Source organism: Chelonia mydas, chromosome 7 (genome assembly GCF_015237465.2).
Source record: "Chelonia mydas isolate rCheMyd1 chromosome 7, rCheMyd1.pri.v2, whole genome shotgun sequence".
Classification (NCBI taxonomy): domain Eukaryota; kingdom Metazoa; phylum Chordata; order Testudines; family Cheloniidae; genus Chelonia; species Chelonia mydas.
In genome coordinates this window covers 52,595,776-52,605,013 of record NC_057853.1, presented here as the reverse complement: position 1 = coordinate 52,605,013, position 9,238 = coordinate 52,595,776, and the positions used below count along the sequence as shown (strand labels likewise).

The 9,238-nt window shown below is 47.2% G+C and overlaps 1 protein-coding gene across 11 annotated transcripts in view; it reads left to right on the top strand.

Moving 5' to 3' along the window:
• The first annotated feature begins 6,153 nt into the window (after positions 1-6,153).
• USP54 (ubiquitin specific peptidase 54) overlaps positions 6,154-9,238 on the top strand; it is a 251,006-nt gene continuing 247,921 nt past the window's right edge. For 6 of the 11 annotated variants that reach the window (XM_043550397.1, XM_043550402.1, XM_043550406.1 and 3 more), the window contains exon 1: positions 6,156-6,404. The gene's annotated coding sequence lies outside the window, so the exon portion shown is untranslated. Of the gene's footprint in view, positions 6,405-9,238 lie in introns of all 11 variants that reach the window. The other 5 variants (XM_037905165.2, XM_037905160.2, XM_043550392.1 and 2 more) reach the window with 2 other exon arrangements.

Genomic DNA, 9,238 nt, shown 5'->3' with positions numbered 1-9,238 from the left:
GGTTAGGGCACGGTGTATGCCCCTAGAATGCATTCTAGCAAACTGGAAGGTATTTGGTGCAAATCCGATAACTAAAAGCCAATTAAAACGATTCTGTACAGTTGACTGGCTTCAATATCAACTAGAGGACCAGGAGTGGTGGCCACCAGGAGGGTCAATTAATTACAACACGATCCTCCAATTAGTTTTATCAGTAAATGGGTAAATGAAATGAACATTTGTATGCACAAATGTTTATAGCTTTAAAAAAATAAAATAGAGCTGTAATTCTGCAGAGTTGTAATTTGACTCCGACTGGTTCGGTAGTAGCTAATGTTAGTCCCTAGACCCCCACCCCCACTGTAATGGCAGAGCCGGTGTCCCCTTCGGCCCCCACACCCCCACCTTATAAGGGTAGGATGCCTCGGGTTACAGAGATTGCCCCCTCGGTGGGACTCTATCCTTTGCTTACTGAGACTGTTGTGGCTTGCCCAGGGGCAGACGGACGTCAGGCTACCACTATGCAAGTTTACACCCATGTGCCATTCAATCCAATAGACTTAGCAGCTTTTAAAACACAGGCTGGGGAATTCTCAACGAACCCAAGCAGGTTTATATCAGTCTTTGAGGGGTGCCTCAGTAGTCACAAGCCGAACTGAGACGACTGTAATATCCTCCTAAGAACTCTGTTGTCTAAGGTAAAGGAATCAGATTACAGCTAAGGCAAGGGGAACGTCAGCATTCAAGCGAAAAAAAAAAAAAGGAAAGGAAGCTATCTGTCAAGTTCCTACCCCAAGTAATCGTAAGCGGCTCAGGGCATTTCTGGGTGTGGCAGGCTTTTGCAGGATATGAATCCCAGAGTTTGGACTGTGGGCTAAACCCCTGCACGACTGTGTAAAAGGAGCGGATCATGACCCCTTCTATTGGACCCCAGAGGCTGACAGGGCATTTAAAATCCTAAAAAAAAAATTGATAAAAGCCCCAGCTCTGGGCCTGCCGGATCTCTCTGAGCCGTTTCAGTTGTACGTACATAAACGAAAGGGGGTGGCCCTAGAAGTGCTTACACAGCTGTTAGGAGCATGGAGACGTCCCGAGGCTTATTTTTCTAAGCAACTGGATCAGGTTGGAAAGGGTTGGCCGGCATGTTTACGGGCGGTCGCAGCTACTGCCCTAGTGCTTGAGGAAGCCGAAAAGTTAACATTGAAAGGGGTTATGCAAATCTATGCTCCCCATATGGTCCGAGCCTTACTGGATGCAAAGGGAGGGCTTTGGCTCACCCAGGCTCGGATTGCTCGGTACCAGGCTAAGCTGTTAGAGAACTCTGAAGTCACCTTACAGCCTTGCCCCTCCCTTAACCCAGCCACCCTCTTGCCGGGAACAAAAACATGACTGGTTAGAAATCATAGATACCCAGTACTCCAGCCGTCCGGATTTAAAGAATGTACCCCTCCCAAATGCAAATTATGAGTGGTACACTAATGTAGCAGTACTGTAATACATGGGCAAAGGAGGGCAGGTTATGCTGTTGTGACCCTCCGTGACACTGTGGAAGCTGAAGGTTTGCCTGCTGGACCTCTGCCCAGCTTGCCGAACTAATAGCCCTGACCCGTGCACTTGAACTGTCAAAAAAAAGCGGGTCAACATTTTTACTAATTCAAAGTATGCTTTTGGTGTGCTACATGCTCATGCTGGCCTATGAAAGCAAAGGGGAATGCTGACAGCCCAAGGCTCCCCAGTCAAGTACAGGCCCCAAATCCTCCGGCTCCTAGAAGCCGTACAACTTCCCTCGGAAGTGGCGGTGGCACACTGTAAAGCCCATCAAAGGAAGAATCAAGATGTGGCCAGAGGTTATGCCTGGGCAGACAGAGAGGCTAAGCATGCTGCCACCCTGCCATCCCCTCAGACTGAGAACGCCCATATGCATGCCCTTATCCCATCAGTACGGGAGCTTCCAACCCCTCAGTACTCTGGGGAGGACGAGAGCTAACTGACAGCTAACTGACAAACTCGGTCTCCGGGAAAAGAAGGGATGGCTCCATTCCCCAGAAGGGAAGGTCCTCTTACCAAAGGGCCTGATCCAGCCAGTGCTGCAAAAACTACATCAAACCACTCATGCTGGCAGGGAAACACTTATCCAGCTAATGGGAAAATACTTTATCACTTCCGGACTCCGACCCCTAACTGCCCAGGTACAAGCGGACTGCTTAGTCTGCCAAAAGAATAACCCCCGACCGGGACATCCTGTGCCACCAGCTGCCCTAGAACCCACTCCGGACCCCGGACAAGTGTGGCAAATAGACTTTACTGAGTTTCCCCGGACCCAAGGGTTCAACTATCTCCTTGTCATGGTGGATCGGTCAAGCGGATGGCCAACAGCTTTCCCCGTGCCGTAAATTGCACTGCAAACAGTGGCCCTCAAGTTTTGTTAAGGAGATCATTCCTTGCTTTGGACTCCCCCTGTGAATGGAATCTGACAATGGGACACATTTCACGTCAAAAATCATTCAAGCATCTCACATGCCTTACAGATCCACTGGAAACGCCATATGCCCTGGAGACCGCAAGCCAGTGGGGTAATGGGAGTGTACAAATCAGACCCTTAAACGGCACTCTCTCCAAAGTGTGCCAAGAAGCATCACTGCGATGGCCTGATGCTTTGCCCCCTCGTCCTACTCCGTATCTGCGTTCTCCCTAAGGGTAGATTAGGGCTTAGTCCCTTTGAAATTATGTTTGAAGGGCACTGGCCTATGAATGGCACCCCGGTTCTGTCAGGGGAATGAAAGTTGGGTAATGCTTTTTTGTCACAGTATATGTGTTCCCTGTCTGCTGTTCTTTTGTCTCTTCACAGGTATACCAAGGATTCCCAGCCTCTCCCCTTGGACTCTCCCGTCCACTCTTTAAGCCCGGTGACTCCGTGCTTGTTCGTACCTGAAAGACGAGCCTCTCCAAAAAAAGTGGAAAAGACCCTATACCGTCCTGCTGATCTCCCATACAGCGGCAAAGATCGAGGGACACAAGAACTGGATCCATCACTCTCGTCTGAAGGCAGTACCCGCCCCCTCGTCAGCAGAATAGTGGACCGTCAAATCTGCTGACTCCTCATCTAGTGACGATCTCGGGCTAAAGCTACTGTTTAAAAGACACAAATAGTGGGCACCTTAACGCTAAAATGGGCCCACCCAGGTATTGAAAACCCTGGGTTAAAAAGACTCTGGTAATAATTAATTGGATAACATTGTTATTCTCTGTATTGGTATTTCCAAACTGTGCATATCGGGAGCATAACTCCTTTGTTTCGCTTGCGCACCATGTTGCTACTTTAACAAACCAGACTGATTGCTGGGTATGTGCTCCAACTCCATTGTCCCCCAAAACAGGAATGCCCCTTGACATGCTGCCCTTGACCCTAGCAGAATTAGCTGCCACCAAAAAGCAAGAAAGAACGGACTCGCCATTCTGGAATAAGACCTCTTTACAGGAACCACCTATCAGGACCAGGAGTATTCAGTTGCAGTACTCACTGAGGGAGTGTTATGTTTTACCCGAAACCAATCTAATCACTATGGGCGTCCTGTAAAAAAAAGCTCCTGTGTTATTACACAGTGGGCTAATGGGTATTAAATAAAAACCAAAAAGAAAGGCCAACAGTGTGGGTGTAATGGTTCCTCCCCTTTTAAAAAAACTCTTACAAATACTCTTACCACAAAAGAAGGTTTGGAAATATAACTTGCCGTCCAGTTAATATCTCCAATGTAGCAAGCCAATGGTGGGTTTGTAGTGGTCCCTATGGTAAGTGTAATTTAAACGACACAATTAAAAACGCCCCCACTTGTACCCAATCAAAAGAATGGGATGCCCCCTTAGGGGCATATAAACTGTTTAAAAAAACAGCCAAAACAGCCTTAAATATCCCAGGAATCCCCTTAAGAAACAGTCCTTACTGGGCCCTACTGGGTCACTATTTTGTATGTGGCCAAAAGGCTTACAAGGTGCTGCCAAGCCAACTGGACAGGTAGCTGTTACATAGCTCATGGAGTTCCTCATCTGTCAATAACTGCCACACTGCCCAAAGGAAAAATTAGAAATGCCCGAGACACCTCTGTTAAGTCACGAAAAAAGACCCTGCGGCGACTGACTACAGCATTGAAGGGCAATATAAAGAATTCCCTCACAACCGAGAAGCTTGTAGGGTGCTCTATACTGGGAATAGCGCACTGTTTTACCGGGCCAGCCATGGCATGCATAGGCCGCTATACTGTAAGGCTGCAAATGGTACTTTAAAAAGTTGCCTTAAAGGACTCGGTTAGTAATTTAAAATTAGCAGTAAAAACATTAAATAAAAAGGTACAGCAGCTCAGAACGTTTTCCCTCCAAAACAGTCTGGCTTTGGACTATCTCTTGGCATCCCAAGGAAGGGTTTGTGCCCTCGTCGGGCCCCAATGTTGTGTATATGTAAATAATAGCAGTTATGAAATCTATAAAAAGGCGGTGCAGGCTAAGGCCCATGCCCAAGCTGGAGCACAGGTTGCCTATACTGCCTCAGAGAGTGATTGGTTGCAAACCTTGTTTTCAGGCTGGGGTTTGTCGTTTTGGCTTGGTGGTTTATTTAGCCTGCTATTGAAACTTCTCTTTCCTGTATTGCTTGTATTACTGGTATTATGCTGTGCAGTATCACGTGTTAGTGCCCTTTTGCAAAAGTTAATAAGTCATTCTCTTCAGGGCTATCACAAAGTGCTTATGCAAAGTCCTATTATAAAAAAATAAGTAGCCCAAGTAAAAAAACTCAGAGCCAAGGTTGTTGAGTGTTCTCAAAGGAGGGAGTTGTTGGGGACACTGGGGCATTGCCACTAGGTAACTCAAGGGGATGGAAGACCACGAGTGTCGATGAAGCCCCCTCGCATTAGGCCCAAGTGTCCTTGGCCCCCCCCCGCCTGGAGGCACTCGCAGCAGCTCTGCGTACTAGGCCCAAGTGTCCTTGGCCCCTCCAGCCTGGAGGTACTCACAGCAGTTATGCTGAGGATCTGCAACAATATGTTGCAGAGTCAAACTGCCTGAAACTAAGAAAGGCCAACCAGGGCAAATATGAAAAAACAATGCTGAATAAAGCAGCTTTATGTATGGTTTAAAAAATAACACAAAGCACAAGGGCACTAGCTGGAAACTAAATTAGCTGGCTATATGAATACTTAGGGCAGCTCGCTATTAAATAAATATGCTAAATATATATATATATATATATATATATATATATATATATATATATATATAAGCCTACGTAACTTCCTGCTCTGGGTGCAAAAATTAAAATTTTATTCTCCCTGTACCTTTTTGTAGCTGCAAATAAACTTTTCTGCTTCTCCACCCCATTGTAATTATTGGGTGTAGCACAACGGGTAGCGAACCAACTCCAGCTGTTGTTTAGCCCCTGGGCACTGGGTGCCGGCAACACTCTGAAACCTGACATCATAGACTGGGAAGCCTGGTCCCTGGGGGAGTGAGGGAAAGCCTGAGGCGATAGTCCTGAGCAACGTGGGAGGGGGGGTAGCCCAGCACTGCAGACTGGGGAACGAAGCGTGTGGCTGGTGGGGAAGGGAGAGGCTGGCACTACAGACTGGGGAGCAAAATGTGCGTGTGAGGGGTTAGCCCGGCACTACAGTCCGGGGAGTGAAGGGGGGGTAACCTGGCACCACAGGCTGGGGATCGAAGTGTGTGCGTGTGTGTACTGGGGTACTTCGGCAAGCTGGGAAGTCCAGGGGTCCCAACCCCTGCTGCAATTGTTCAGCAGGCAGCCGTTGTTGATGTTGTGAAGCTCCTACGACCGGAGCCGCGTGACAATGCGACACTCTGGCTGCCTGTGAAGGCAGAGGAAGTTCTTGGCTCTAGTGCCTCTGAGGGCGCTGTCAGTGTGACCCCGCGCCATGGGGTCCCGCCACAACCCGACTTCGAAGTCAATCTCGCGGTGTGTGGGGCCCGGCAGAGAGCCGAAGCGGATTGGGCAGGGGGAGCCCCACACTGCAGGCGGAGCAGGGCGGCGCGCTGGAGCCGGAAACGAGAAGACGTCTTTTCTCACCAGCGGCGCCCTGCCGCGCCCCCCGGTCCCATGCTTTTCACCTCTGCATTCCCGCCCCCGCGGCTCCTTTAGGCCCCGCCCACTGCGCGCTCTGTTCGCCGCCATGTTGTGGCTCTACGCAGTTGCTTTTCCTCTAGGTCCTCCCCTCTTCGGACCCCTTTTCTCGCGAGAGGCAGGTGCTCGGGCGCGCTCTTTCCCTCCCCTTTTCGGAGCGGGTTCTCGCGGAAGCGATGGAGGCGTTGGGGTAGTTCTCGCGAGAGCTGGTTGCCTTGGCTCCCCGTAGCCATAGTAGCGAGGGGAGGGGGACGAAGCGAGCGAGGATGCTGCGGGCTCCGTTGGGACGCGTCTCTGGCGGGTGAGCAGTTACGGCAAGTGCTAACTTCCATGAGCCCCCTTTGCCTGGGCGCCCCGACGCACCCCGGGAGCGGAGTCCGGCAGCCCCGGGGGATCCGGCCCCTATGTCAGGGTGCTGGGCCCGTTCTTCCCTATCCCAGCCCCAGGGAAGACAGCGACCCCCTGTCCCCGGGGAGACCTCTGCCCCCAGAGCAACGACCCTGCCCGGGGTGGGAGCCCCCTGCCTCCAGGAACAGCCGTCCCAGCAGTGCTGTATCCTGGGGCAAGAGGCGCCTGGGGGGTTCCCGGGAAGTTGGTGGGCTCGGCAGTGGCGGTTCCCCAGGCGGTGAGTGTGTGAGAGGGGTCTAGCTCCTACGGAGCGCGCAGGGCCAGAGGTCTGTGGGTGCTAGTGCAATGGGGCACTCCGGGGGTATCAGTAACATGCGGTTCAAGGGATGCCAGTAACAGGTGGGGTTTAAGAGCCGTTAGTTTGTAAGCAGGACTGAGAGATGAAGCCGTGAAATGAGTACTGGCACTGGGGTGATGCAGACAGTTGCTGTAAAGCAGTTCTTATTCACTGCTCAGGAGCAAAATAATCCCCTGTTTACAAATGTACCACATTCACAAAAACACGCTTTTGTTTTTTATTGAGCAGAAAAGATGATCAGAATCTGACTTTTACAAGTGAAGGGAAAACCACTAATAAACTATCAAGCTCTTTAAATCAGTTCCAGCATGACATGGAATCCATTTGCGGGAGTGAATTCAGCCCCGTATAAGTGGATTGAAATCAATGGGAGTTGTTTATACCAAGGCTGAAATGTGGCATGGTTCTAACCTGCATTCAGGTTGCAGGTGAGAAGAGTTATGTGTATGTTTAAGTCACGAATTTGGTGAGCTGCTAATAGTTAAAGGGGAGTCAGTAACAAAAAAAAAAAAAAGGAGTTCCAGAAGCTAAGAACATCTGCTAGCAAGAGGGAATTTTGAAGTTAGCATCACTGCTGTTAAATTATATTAGTTAGCAATTCTTGATAAGTGAAAGAGACAGAACTGCTGCATAAGTTTGAGATTGAAAGAAACTGTTTTAAAAACTAGAGGCTTGTTTCCTCCTTTTGCATTGAACCAAGGAATGAAAAAAAAAAGGCTTTTCTGAAAGGGAGAAAGCTGTCTGTCTGCCTTTGCAGGGTATGATTTTGTTTGAATCTGTTCTTTCTGTGAGAAGATTATGTCTGTTTTCTGATCATTGAGGATTAGAGTCCTAAAAATAAACCAAAATAATGCACACCTCCTGAGCTCAAAAAGTTATACACATCATGGTTTTTTGCTGCCTGAGTGAGTGAAGAGAGAACCTGTTACGGGCATTAAAGGGGTAGAAGTGGGTGGTTGTGTATGTAAATTTTCAGGTAGCTTTTGTATTACAGAGCAAACTAAGGTGCAGTAATTATAAAGATGTATACAAATTAAAAGGAAAATACAAAAAGAGCTTCATTATATGATCTCTGGGGCAACTTGAAAGAAATAAGTAATTTTAGAATAATTCTGAAAACAAGTTTCTTTAAACATACTTTACTGTTCTTTCTTAGAAAAGGAACTAAGACTGAAAGATTCCTTGGTGCTATAGATTGGATATGGAATAGCACTTGAGTGTCATTTGAAAATGATAAATGCAGAATTAACAATGACCGTTTTTCTCTCTAGAAGGAAAAGAAATTGTTGCAGTACTGAAAATTAAATTGGTGAAATAACGCAAACTTGAACAAGAAAGTTTTAAAATATAATTGACAACACACCATGAGCTAAAATAATTTGGAACTGGTCCATGTAGAGCAGCTCTCATTTAGGAGGTGAAACTAGTAATGGCAAGATCTCCAGATTGGATTCTCCAAGAACTCTGCTGCAGTACCTAAATTTGCATTGCATATTCATTTGTATTGAATTAAATATTTGTCCTTCAGCTCTGTTCACCTCTAGGTGGTGCCTGTCAGGCAGGTTTGGGTCACATTGCTCACTGAGTCCTCTTCCTTCTGCCCCCAGCACTCCAGTTAAACTTGCATACTGTTACAGTCTTAGTAGAGAGTTGTGTAGTTTTGTTTACATTAGTGACCAGCTGAAAGAGAATCTAGCTCAATGCTCTGCAGCCAATTCAGGCAAAGCATGTTATGCCCTCCCTCCTTCTGTGTTGGGTTATGTAATGATATTAGTCCATTTTGGGGCTAGAGCCGCAAGTTCATTAAGATGGGTAATGGAAATTTAAATCCTCTTTTATCCAACTCTCATGCTATTTAGCATTAAACCTACTTACATGAGTTTTAACGCAGAATACCCTGAATGGAGAAAGTGTTTTAGTTCAAGTTGGTAAGTGCTAGAAACCTCACTATTATGCTTTCAGGCTCTAGTTAACTCTCAGTTCCTATGTTGCACTTATTTTTTTGTTTTATTACAGTAGCTCCCTGTGATCAGGTTGCTGAGATGGGCCACACGAGAATGCCACACTCAGGGCGCATGCAAGAAACACAGCAGACAATCCCAAAAACTTGTGTTTATTTTATAGAGTCAGCAAATCAACATAAAAGAGCTTCTGTAGTATCACACTGGTTAACAAGAAGCCAAACATAGCCCCCATTAGGTATTCCAGCCCTTGGCTCCATTGGAGCCAACAAGTCTAATATAATGATTTTTAAAAAAGGAGAGAGTTATTGAATGGTTAGGAATCACATTTATACAAGTGATTTTTTCAGTGTTCATAAAGCAGATCTTGTAGCAATAATGTTATATCTGCTAATTTGCAAAAGTTTTCTTGGAATTATCCAACAGGACAGAATCCAAAGACCGTTTAGATGTAAAATCTGGTAGTCT